Raw genomic sequence first — 13,575 nt, 5'->3', positions numbered from 1 at the left:
CATTGTGCTTTGTTGACAGGCTGTGCATTTGATACCTGGCCTTCAGTGGTGACTCACTTGACTTCATCCATCTACGTTATTAATATAGCACCATCATTCATATTCATCATCCATTTTCTGTAGTTTACACATGTATTAGGGTCATGGATGAGCAGAGAAAACTGAACTGAACACCACTCTGAACTACTCACCATCCAATTGCAAAGCACATATACATAAACAATCATTCACACTTGTACTCAATCCCAATTTAAAGTCATTTTAGATTTAAAGTCTTCATTTAACCCTAGAAACATGACCATGTTTTTGGAATGGGGAGAAAGCCGAAGAACCATGAATAAACCCCTGGAGGGCACTGGGAAAACAAACAAATGCCACACGGGAAGTAGGTGCCCAGATTCAAACCCTCAAACACTGAACTCTGAGGAGAATGCCTTGTCCACCATACCCATTACCACCATTATCATGGAGCAATTTTAGAAACCATCAATACTATAGCAACATGCAACGTAAAAATGTGCCATATACATCACCTAAAGTGTTTCAGAATCAATATTTATTCAACAACATAACCATAAAAAATACATCATACTCACCAGAAGATGCTGCCTTTACGTGGAAGATCGCTACAAACAAGTTTTGCTTGTCCAATTTGGCTGTATCACAGTTTTTCTCTGACCAATCATCCAGAAGACAGAAAATGCTGACATTATTAATGGTAATATTTGAATGAATAAGTGTTGCTATTGTGAAATAAAGGCGAAGTGAAGAAAGTGCACAAAAGTACCCTCTGGGAGCATTTCACCCACCTCCTGGGTTTCACCGCTGAGGAGCTTTTAAATAACCTCAGTAATTTCATAAGAGAAGTCCACATTAATTTTGGTAAAGTTTGAGTGAATTATTACTCCAGACATATTTTAAGCCCAGAACTAAAAAATAAGTGCCAGTGTTCTGTCCATTACGGGAGCCTTTTAATGGCTGACTGGCAGGTCTTATTATACAAATTAGTCATTCCTTTTCATCCATTAATACAGCGGAATTACTTATCATAATTTTAGTGTGGCGAGTCTGCATCCGGTGCAAAGAAAAAAAGAAACAGAGTATTTAAATTCTAGTGAGCTACGTTAATAACATACCCTCAAATAAACTTTTGAAATACATTTTATGAATCAATATTGCCTTGTAAAACCTTTATGTACTGACTGAAAAAAAAGATGATTTCAAAACTTCAATCATATTCTCAAGTGGAATTATTTTCCAGACCTCCTCCTTAAAGACTGCCATCCTTTACAGAAGGGCAGATATTGTATATGAAAAGCCCCTTTTCAAACAGATTCCCTTTAAACTGTGTAACACCACAGTGTGCAACTACAATTTTTCATCTGCGATAATGGTAGGGCTAGACTTAACCTCATTACAATAGCGTCTTGATTAGCTAATGCTGGCAATCAGGTTAACTGACAATTGCATGTGTATTGAATGAGGTAGAAAAAGGTCATCCAGGGAGTTTACATTCATTTTGTCATTTAAACTATTAGCGAACAAACTCATGGAACAAACTAGGCGGTGACTATGGAAACTGTGAAATGTCTTAGAAGAATGTTTTATTTTCTTTTTTTTTGCTTCTAAAAACCTTGCCAACCAAACCAAGGTGGTGGACATATTTTCGTCTTGAGACGCTTCTTGATCTGGTTTGACAGTCATCGCTGATTAAGTTCGCGGTGATTGACCTTGAGTGACATTTTTAATCAGCAAATGTTTTAGCATTCACCGTATCTCCATCCTCCATCGTTATTTGGAAAATATTTTAATGAGATACATCTTTTCACAAGGTCAAAAGCAACATTACCAGAGACACAGGATACAGAAAGTACAAGGGCAGATGTATTCACTCACTAGAATAAGTCTATTTAAAAGAAAGACATGCAAAAAGAGAAATAATTTCCCCCTTCTTGATTTCTGTTGTTTTGAATATATTGACACTTTTAAGATCAACAAATCAATTTCAGTATTTTAAAATATAACCCAAGTAAATGTAAAAGGCAGATTCAAAATGATGAATCATCATTTATGAAGAAGGGGAAAAATATCCAGACCTATCTTGCCCTATGTGAAAATGTTATTGAACCTAATAACTGATGATGCCAGCAGCATAGCAGCAATAACTGAAATCAAGCTTTTGCAGTGACTGATGATGAGCATCGCTGTGGACGAACTTTGGCCCACTGTTGGCATAACTGTTAAAAATGAGTCATATTGGAGTGCTTCGAAGCATGAACTGCCCATTGAGGTCATCCCACAGTGTCTTAGATTGTTTTACAGATTTTCTCAGTTGCAAAACACCTATCGTCTGACCCTAATGCCCAGTGCCCTGAACCCATTGATTTGGCAAAACCAAATTCATTTTTCTCCTGTTTAGACAAAACCTATTGTGATGCACCAGTGTTGCATAATGGTGAACATAAGTGGTAAAAGTCGAACACAATTGCCAAAAGAGTGACTGGGTATTTGGTTCAGACAACAATAGTCTTGTAAAAAAAACTAATAGATATAGAATTATACTCTAAAACTTGACAAGGACTGCAAGGATTTTGGGAGTGGTGGGTTAAAATGAGCATTGTGTCTGTGGTCAGAAATTCTGAAATAACACAAAAGCCGGGTCAAATCAAGGTTGCGGGTACTGGTCTTCAAAATTTCATGACCGATGAGTGTCGCATCCATCGGGGATGTGGGCTTTGTAACACCCACACATTTACCAGAGTCTCACCTCACTCTCCCTCTCCGTGGCCTCCTCCTTACCCACCCACTCACTCTGTTGTCCCTTGAAATATGACACAGGCTCTAAGCGTGACCAGCCCGTGATCGGCTTTGCTTCCTTAAGTAATGCTGATTTGCTATTGTTCCGCCCATGCTGAGGAAGTGGGTACTGGCTAGATTCATTGTTCACAAAGGCACATACATACATACCCATGTAAAACTGGATTAATTGAAGGCTAATGCTTGTTTTGTTCAGTTCATTTTAAGCCTATTCTTATCCATTGCATCATAAAAATAGAAGAATTAAAGTCTAATATTTTGTTAGAGCTTGAGATTGGGGTTTTTGAATTGTGTGTGTTTTTGTGCAAATCTATTGTGTACACATGTCTGATATGAACATATAATTTACATTTTCATGGAAATATGTTTTATGAAGTGCAAAATATGAAAACGGATAACCTTGACTGTTGAGCAACTCAAGTTGTACATCAAACAAGGATGGGAAAGAATTCCAGCTACAAAACTTTAACAATTAGTGCCCTCGCTTCTGAAACGATTGAGTACAAAGGGCTGTATTATTGTGCCCAGTTCAAACCCGACTCAAGGTGCTATGTAAATCCAGCCAGGGGCAAGGTCGACTAAGATTTAGTATTTTTGCAGATGGGTGCAATCTGGTTCAACCTGCTGCATTTTAAAAAAGGTGAATTTTATGCCATTGTGAGCATGAAAGCAGCTGACTTGTTTCGCTGCCAGTCAAAGGGGTTCATCTCATTCCTTTTAAATGCTGCATGCGAGGCCATATGTATTTCCAAGATACAGTAGTCGCCTTACACTATAAATAACCTATTGTTTCTTATCTCAGTTTTTTTTTTTTTTTCCAGGTTGGACTCCCTCCCTCCAGGCTGCGTACCCTAATCTATTCATCTGTCAGTCACTGCAGATTTACTTCATGTTGACCCCAATTAAATCACAGTATACTTCATAGAGGTAGGCATACTTGTCACTTTTTTTATTTGCTTCTTGGATAGAATCCTGTATTAAAGGTTTAACGTACATAAATTGTTGTATCTGTACATCAATCATGGAGGATGGCCAGTAATAATTTATAATAATAATAAACACACAGCTAAAAACACCCAGAATGACTAAGAACAAAACATCAGATTTTTCTGAAGAGGCCCAGTCTAAATTATGTTGTACATCTGCAAAACAAGTTCCCTTCAAATTTAAGACAGCTTTAGCAGTTTGATCAGGAGTACTGGGCAAGCAAACAAAATTTACCTTTTGACAGGTGCACAATTGAAAGTCTTTATAACCCTAATGGTTATAAAGACTTTCAATTCCAGTAATCACTTCAATAGGTTGTCTACAACATCATAAAGGGAATAACCTGCTGTTGCCACACATCTTGCTGTCACAGTGTAAATGACATTTTAAAATGTGTCACATTTCTCTTGTACTCCTAAAAAAGAGCCTAGAGCCAAATCCCCCGTAGAACAATTTATCAGTTGTTGCTTTTATATGACTTAACACAAACATGGTTAAAAAAAGATACTATAAAAATGACAATGGTCATTGACTGTGTAGAAGCATTCATGACTATTTTCCATTTTCAAAACATCAATCAAATTGCAGGCTATACCTTGGACTGGTCGTCGATTGTAAGACAAATATAGAGACAGAAAAGCGTTCATTCACACTATTGCTAAGTGACAACTGATCCCACGATGCCAACGCGGAAGTCAGTCAAGTAAACCATCACACCGGTGACTTTCACCTACTTAGCACTATTCTCCAAGATTCACTATTCTTCAAAATATGGATCGATATTGTAGTTCCAGTAGGAATATCACATGAAAACCATCTTGACTGTTACAGACATTATGATCCAATTCTAAAGGGCTTTAGTTTGACCTTTTACAAAGTGTCTATGCTTGTTTTCAAATTGATTCTTTACATCATTTTCAGTTTTCTCTGGTCAGCAAGATGTGGTCTTTTCTTCAATTTATTATTGACGAGACGAAATTGGTGTATTTCTTGTTGCTGAAACAGTTTAAATTTAATAAAATGCACATGAATTTTAATTAACCTACTTAGAATACTGATGTTTTTAGGCCTTGATACATTATTAAAACAAGCTCACAAAATATGATCAACTCTACTAACTTGATATTTTCTCAAGCATCAGAGCAATTACCTACCACAACTGTTACACAAATGTATTTCATTTGGATAACCGTATGATAGATTGTGAAGCAAAATTACATCTACATTTACATCTATAATTGTTCTTCTCTATGTGACCATATTTAAAATTCCCTTTGTTTTTAGCATTGTGAGTTTTTAAAGCAGTCTATTTTCATTTATTTAATGTCATAGCATAATAGATGATTCATCTGAAATGAATAAACATAACATGCAATGTGCTAAGGAAGGTGTCAATTAAAAATGCTTTTTCGGAAAATAAACGGATACAGTATTTATTTGTGCTCCCGTTCTTGAGCAGCAAATCAAAGGAGGGCGCTGGCCTATTTGTGTTTATGTCAGCACATGTTGTTTGACATCATATGGTGCTGTATAAGAGAAAAAAAAATTCCATTTCACGAACTAAGAGCCATATAACTATCATCTTGTTTACATTAGGAGGTCTCAAGATAAACTACATTAAGTGAAGACATACCAACACAAAAAGCAGCGGCAGTTGAAATATTTTAAGTCATGGGACTAAGTTGCAGTGGGTGGGGTTTGTGTTGATTGGCATGCCGGAAATGCAAAACACAACATTGATCAATGTCACATTACTACTAGAAAAATGTTGTTTTTATTTTGCATCGTGTCATTTTGCCCAAAACCTAATTTAGTTTAACTCAAACAGATCAAAATAGTTGGTCACTTTGGCCTTTAAAATAAAATGTTTAAGGTACCCATGTTCAGGACCATAAATCATTCTCGTCTAAAACAAAATCGAAACTCACGCCAATACTTGGTGTTACTTCCCAAATCATGCATATATTCATGAAGTGGAATTATGCCAAAGACAAGGATGCATATTTTCCTTCACGGCACCCTTATAGTATTTTGACATTATAACTGATTTCTGTGATAATAATTACATGCATCTACTTGCATGCATATGTGGCTGAAATTGACCACGTGCCCTGCTTTCAACTCTTGTGCGCTTGGAGATATTTATCAAACAGACACACCTGTTCGGATGAGAAATGTGCCTGTCAGCCATGTTACAGCATACATTTTATCCCCAAACAGCTTTACTTTCATTACACAGCTCTCGAGTGGTACCGTTGTAGTAAAAGAGACATTATTTGTAAAACAAATTGTATTCCCATGGTACAAGTATGACTACCAAATGACAGTTATCTGACCTGTCTTCCTCCTTTCATTTGCCCTCCATTATTAGTTCTCAATTCCCTTATTACAGTAACATATTTCATTTTCACTTTTGAATTCATTACTCCCCTTTCATTTTGAAATAACATCATTACTCCTACATAATCACTGAACAGCTCACTGTTGCTTTCTGCAAAATTAAACACATCAGTCACACCTAAACCTTCAAAACACTTTATGAAATTGCAGGCTGAAGAAGGTCAAGATGAAACTTAAAAAAATCTCTACCTGGTGATTCATCCAAATTGCCATAAAGAGTGGAATGTGTTTTCCTAGCTGTTGAAAATGTTCACCTAATCCTAATAATCAGTTACGGATTTCTGAACCACCTCTTGTCAATGTTCCCAAAAACATTTGGGCAGGAGTCAAGGCACACCCTCAACTGGTTGGCAGTTAATCACGGGGCAAAAGCTGACACACAACATGAGAGGATGTGCTCGAACCTGGGGATAAACCAGGAGAACATACAAACTCCACAAAAGATAATCCCAAAACCGGTTCCCAAAATCTCTCAGCTAATTTGATGCTTTTTGAGCATGTAGGTGTGATAAGAAAAATAATCTTTAAAAGATAGACATCAGTATGCTTCACGGTCACAAGTTTTTAATCCTCAAGGACACAATATTCAAAAGTTTATACACAAACAAAACGCAGTCGCAGACATTTGAATAACCAGAAGTGATAGTGAAAGCAGTTTCTAAATCGAAATTAATTGAGTTCACATTCCTCCTTTGTCTTCTTCAATTCCCATACTTATTTGGCTGGTTCACATTGAACCACTGACTCGGTCTATGGTGAAAGAAATTAACAAATTGCGGTTATGTTTATGTTGTGGTCTGTGGTGGTCATGATAGAAACCTTTGCTTTAAATTACATTGTCAAAATAAAGTGTAAGCACAGTCCAAACAAGTTGCCATTATACAGTTTAGCTGACTTGTTGACACCAGTAATGTGACTTAAAAATTGTTTATATATATTCGAACAGCCCTTATGTCATATGTGATTAATTTTAAAAGCTGTATGAAATCAGACACTCAATAAGGTGTAGTGCTATATGATACAGCACATTTTAGTATCAATCCGATACCAAGTAAAAGAGAGAGGAGAGAGACCAAGGGAGAATCTCCAGGGGGCTCCTACCCCCCCAGTTGATAAAACCTCGTGATGCCACTGGTACCATTTAAATCCACATTTTCTTCCTTGTGCATGCTTGTAGCACTAAAGGAATGGCAATGTGCTCTCTTTTCCAGGCTGCAATTCCGTCTCATCATAAATGCCTCATTTTGTGTGTTGCGGTTTAACCTGTGATGTTTCAGATGGTTTGTTTGTGTTGCAACATCTCCTTATTCCTTACACAAACATCACAAACTGTTAGGGCTGTTTGGTCTGCGCCTGGTAAATCTATGCCACTAAATTCCTATCAGAGGCAGTGGGACCATGGAAAGGACCAATGCAAAGTGATGATGAGTTGTCAGATTATTATGCCCCATAATACACAAAACTGCAAACTCAAGATTACATTGTAGAGCCGGGGTCAAAAATCCAGGCACTAGAGGCTCAAGTATTCCACAAAAAGGCAACTATACGAACTAAAACTAATCCAATATCCTTAATCTTTATTAATAACAGAACTTTTTTTTTTCATCCCACAGCATGCCTAGTTGAATAATAACTTCTGAATTCCTAAGCACCTCAACTCAACAACAACAACAACAAAAAAAACATTCTGTCATCTGTCTTTTCTTGAAATTGGCTATTCTGTTCTCCAACCATTCTCTTCACAGCAGATTTTGAAAAGGTTATGGCTGGGATTAGGTGACAAGGATGATTTAGGTGACGGGGATGACTTCGGTGACTGGGATTTTCCTTCTACTTGATGTCATTTTAGAAAAATATTTCACTCAAAGCTGTCATGAACCTGAGCTGTGGTAGCCCTTAAAGCAATATAGAAGAAAAAAAAAAAACACAGACGCGCACAAAACACAAAGAACACAGAACATTTGAATGACATAGCCCAGTCAAAAAAATTGACTGGACATTGGCAATTCAACTCTTCTGTCCAGCTCAGTGGCCTAGTAGTAGAGTGCCCGCCCTGAGGCTGGAAGGTTGTGGGTTCAAACCCCGGCCGGGTCATACTAAAGACTATAAAAATGGGACCCATTGCCTCCCTGCTTGGCACTCAGCATTAAGGGTTGGATGTGGGCGTTAAACCACTAAATGATTCCCGAGCGCAACACCGCTGCTGCTCACTGCTCCCCTCTCCACCAGGGGATGGATCAAAATCACATGGAGATGGGTTAAATGCAGAGGACAAATTTCACCACACACAGATGTGTGTGTGACGATGATCATTGGGACTTTAACTTTTTTTGGGGGGGGGACTGTAATTTACAGTGTGCACCACTACATTTTCTTCCAATCCTTCTAAAAATTTCAGTTAGGTGTTACTGTCCTCTTAATTAAAAAAATATTCAGGGCCCATGTCATAAGATGACAAAATTTGTGATATACAAAATATTTCCTGATTGTTATTTAGTTATTTTAAAATTTATGACTACATTTGCTGAACCACATTTAGACTCAAAGACAATAACTCATTAAAGAGGAAGTCAACCCCAATCAGAACATTAATCAGAACACGGTGTTTTGACTAGTTAGGCTGCAAATAACATAATTTCAAAGAAGATTTTGGGGTTGACCGTCCCTTTAATCACTGGGGTAATCAGTAAAAAATAAAATAAATAAATAATAAAACTGTGGCCTCCTCACCAATAGAACCACAAATGTGGTGCTATGGGATATTTAATTTAATGTATTTCAATATAATTAAATGTACTGCTTGTATACCCTCTAGGAGAAATTAAATTTACACTCTGCTCTCTATATATTTTTTTGTTACGCACCACCCACGTGGAATTAAATTTCACGCATGCAGGTATGGAAAGTGATGTCATGGTGAAAACTGGCATTCAAATAGTGCTGGTGAGGTTGGCAAAAGTCCCTTGCTCAAGAGTACCATGAGAGTAGCCAGGAAGCAGACAAGCATCCCTCCAACACCAAGTTATCATTTTTACATTTTGTCCGCAGTGTCACTTGAACCTTGACACTCTCCAAAGCTGAAGTCCTTCAAGCTAGGTAACAGGCCCATTTAAATTTTCCGCATGAATTTTCCAAACTATTATTATAGTCTTTTGCCACTTGGCTTTCGCAGGGCACTCTGCTGCTTTTCAAGAGCAGTGTGTAGGTTAAACATGCACCACCAACAGTTTAGTATTTATAACATCACCATGTGTTGAGGAAAACAAGTAGAGATTGCCCATTGGCACACAGACAAAACAAATATTTTGTGGCATGCAGGAGAAAAAAAGTGAAGCTAACACGTGGTACACACAGCAATTTTTCGAATCTTAAAAGATTGTTTATCTGTTATAGACCCCATACATAAAGATACTGTTGTAGTTTTGTGTGTGATGTGCTCTGATAATATCAAAACTGACCACCACATATAGCAATAAATGATTGGTTTTAACAATAATCCTTAATTAATTTACATTCAGGTCTATTTGTATTGTTTTTTTAGCTAAATATTTGGGATTTTGTGAAGGCTTTTTTTTTTTATCAAAAAGTATCAAAAAGCCCCTATGTGTGTACAAAATTATTGAAAATTATTAAAGATTAAATTATTTTTTGATACACAGAGGGGCCTTGATATAGAGTTTAGTTTTGTGATCACATTCATAACTTAAGACTCATCTCCATTGAAATTAATGGTAATGCAATAGTAAAATAAATGGTAAACAACAAAATTTGTTGTAGTGTATGTTTCAATGAAGAAAAAGTAGCACTCTATAATATTTCATTTTGTGAAAAAAAACAAAACTAAAAAGTTCTCACAATAAACAGCTTGGAGCCTCAGATCAGAATCAGAATCAGCTTTATTGACCAAGTTTTTTCATGCCAAACAGGGAATTTTGACAGTGTGTTCCTGGCCTGCCTGAACAGGTCACAGTCCCCACTCCTGTAGGCCTCCTCCTTGGCTTTGCGCTGCATCCTGAGGTTTGGTGTAAACCACGGTTTGTTGTTGTTGTACGTGCAGAAGGTCTTAGTCTACACACACAAGTCCTCACAAAAGCTGATGTATGATGTCACAGTATCGATGAGTTCATGCAGTTCATGCAGGTCTGAAGTTGCAGCTTCAAAAACACCCAATCAGTGCAGTCAAAGCAGGCTTGGAGGTCCTGCTGTCCATTTTCTCACAGTCCTCACCACAGGCTTAGAAGTTTTTAATTTCTGCCTGTAGTTTGTGATCAGATGAACTAGACAGTGGTCTGAGAGTCCTCAAACTGCACGGGGCACAGCGGTATGCGTCCTTTATTACGAAGCAGCAATGGTCCAGTGTCTGTGTCCCTCTGGTGGGACACGTTATGTGCTGTCTGTATTTGGGGAGTTCGTGTGTGAGGTCACGCAAAACAATGATCAATGAGTTTGGTAGTTTTTTCTCCATGTCTGTTACCTGGTCAGCCAGCAGCTGCCTGGCTTCGATCGCACGTGCGTGTGGTGTCATGAAACGGCCGCCATTGCGGTCGAGGAGAACTCCCGTGGTGAATAAAACGGCCAGCAGTTTATGAAAAGTGTCTCTAGGAGAGGACTGTAAAACTCTTTCAACACTGTGACATCAGTATACCAACATTCATTAATTTAGAAACATAGACAACCTCCCTTTCCCTCCCCTTGCAAATCAAAGCAAAAAAATCGATTACTTAAAAATTACTATTATCTCAAGGCCCTACTGGATATTGATGAAATTGAAGTTATTTGCAGACGTAATATGTGACCCATAGTCTCATTTATTTAATGTGCGATATGTGCAACAACAAAAATAATGTAAGAAAACTAATCTCATCTGCTGGGGAAATTAGCTATGTCAATAAATATTCCCAGCTCTCTTGCACTTTCGGTACGAAAAAGTAGCTCACAGAAGATAAAAGGATTGAGACCCCTGCAAAAGAACATGGACTGACAAGTGTTGTTGCAGTGTGCTCGAATCACCTCATTATGTACTGTACTGGCAGGACTATTTTTGAAAGATGATGCACTGAGAACTGTGTTGGATGGAAATGGCACAAAAGCGAGCTGACTATTTTGAAAGGTACATAGTGAAACAACAAGAGTCACGCAATACAAGCTATCCCCACACAAGCATTTCTGTGGTTCTGTAGGCTCCTAGTTGTGCATTTTTTACAGTCAAGGTGAAGGTTTGTGTGAACAACTTTGTTTATCAGCCCCTGTGCATTTATGTGGGGAATTGTTTGTGCCATTTTGTGTGTATATCAGAGCTGCCAGCTTGGTCACCCAGCTGGTATGAGGTTTGGATAGCAGAGGAAATGTGCCAGAACCATGACCTCTTACTCCACATAATAGCTTTCTGAGCCAAGATTATGAACAAACAAAGCAAAAAACACCAACATCCATGAACATAATTCTGGAAAAATCTGTTTTGTGACTTCAAATCAGCCCAGTAAGCTGGACTAAATAAATGTTATCTCTGTATAATACAGTCACATAGCACACATTCTGTTAACCAGCCCTTTCCTGGACACGGATTATAATGTTATACGAATTGGTGACTAGTTATTTCGGGCACACTTTGCATTTACCGATAACTGTGCATTTGATCACATTCATAACTTATTTAGTTATTTTTATGTTTCTTCTATGATTCTGGATGTGTGCTATTCCTGTCGCTCTAAAACTGTCCCTTGGAGTGAATGAAATTATTTTAATTGAAATGTCAAGTGGCCGGAGTACTTTTCCAAAATATTACAAAAATGAAGTTTTAACTGGGCTAGTCAAATAAAATAAAAATCATGAAAGTAAAGAAAAACACCACTAGCAATGTACAACTGCCTTGCAATCAATGGTAATATTAGTGTTTTCAATCAATAGTAAATTATGGATCAAGGTAAACCATAACAGACATATTGTGCATTTTAAAATGAGGTTTCAACAGGTTTTTCACAACAAAGAAGTTATAACGAGAGACTTGGCAAAAATATAATGAGTTAAAATAACCAAAATATGAACATGGCACTACAATTTTCAATTTGTAATTTCATTCCAAGATAAATGAAACTCTCAGCAGAAAATAAACCTTAGCAAAATCCGCCACTTCAAAAGCCTTTTCAGTCTATCGGTGAATGGCTCAGCCAGTCAATGTTTGGACTCATTTTAAAAAAAATGAAATAACTTTATATAAAGTCAATGAATCAGTATAAAGTAAGTATGGTATAAATTCCCATAAGTATGAGCCGGGTTGGTGAGTATCTAACTGTTTGGAAAGTAGTGATGAAAGAAAAAACAATATTTAAAGTTAAAGTTAAAGTCCCAATGATCATCGTCACACACACATCTGGGTGTGGTGAAATTTGTCCTCTGCATTTAACCCATCCCCATGTGATTTTGATCCATCCCCTGGGGGAGAGGGGAGCAGTGAGCAGCAGCGGTGCCGCGCTCGGGAATCATTTGGTGATCTAACCCCCCAATTCCAACCCTTAATGCTGAGTGCCAAGCAGGGAGGCAATGGGTCCCATTTTTATAGTCTTTGGTATGACCCGGCCGGGGTTTGAACCCACAACCTTCCAGTCTCAGAATTGTATTCAAACAATGTCAACACATCACATTGAATTGTGTGTTTTTGTATCTAACTGCTGGCTGCTGAATTTCCCCCTGGGGATCAATAAAGTATCTATCTATCTATCTATCTATCTATCTATCTATCTATCTATCTATCTATCTATCTATCTATCTATCTATCTATCTATCTATCTATCTATCTATCTATCTATCTATCTATCTATCTATCTATCTATCTATCTATCTATCTATCTATCTATCTATCTATCTATCTATCTATCTATCTATCTATCTATACTTTAAAATTCATCAAGATACACAGTGAATTTGTCTTTTATTTAAGGGCTATATATTTGAGGGAAATGACACATTTACAAGACTGAGAGCTTTGTTCAAATGTCTTCAGAGTAAAAATGAATTTATTGCGTGTGTGTGAGGGTGATGATCGGACAGAGCGAGGCCAGTCTTCTTGGACAAAAATAAACTAAAAGATCACTATGCCACTGTGTTGTGGAATAGCACGCTTTCCACAACATGGGTGTAGTTGCACTCTCCGCGACGGGGAATCTGTTCGCCCTTATCACCCAATGACGACAATGCAACTCATTACTTGTCAGATCTCCAGACCAATCTTGTACTTTCTCACAGTCCTCATACATGCACTCACAACACCCCCACAACCATAACACATACTCTTCCCACCTCCTCACTGTTACCATCCATGTGTCATCGACTGTTGCTAAGATACAGGCCTCCACCAAGTTTTTTTTTTTTTCC

At 37.6% G+C, this 13,575-nt stretch overlaps 1 protein-coding gene across 9 annotated transcripts in view; it reads left to right on the top strand.

Moving 5' to 3' along the window:
- The window catches only part of LOC148394952 (leucine-rich repeat and fibronectin type III domain-containing protein 1-like protein), a 108,371-nt gene that overhangs the window by 48,689 nt on the left and 46,107 nt on the right, over positions 1-13,575 (top strand). For all 9 annotated transcript variants that reach the window (XM_088380950.1, XM_088380951.1, XM_088380956.1 and 6 more), the window contains one exon: positions 3,639-3,744. The gene's annotated coding sequence lies outside the window, so the exon portion shown is untranslated. The remainder of the gene's footprint in view (positions 1-3,638; positions 3,745-13,575) is intronic.

Source organism: Syngnathus floridae, chromosome 7, assembly GCF_059516105.1.
Source record: "Syngnathus floridae isolate MCC-2025c chromosome 7, RoL_Sflo_1.0, whole genome shotgun sequence".
Classification (NCBI taxonomy): domain Eukaryota; kingdom Metazoa; phylum Chordata; class Actinopteri; order Syngnathiformes; family Syngnathidae; genus Syngnathus; species Syngnathus floridae.
This window is presented reverse-complemented; position numbering and strand designations above follow the sequence as displayed.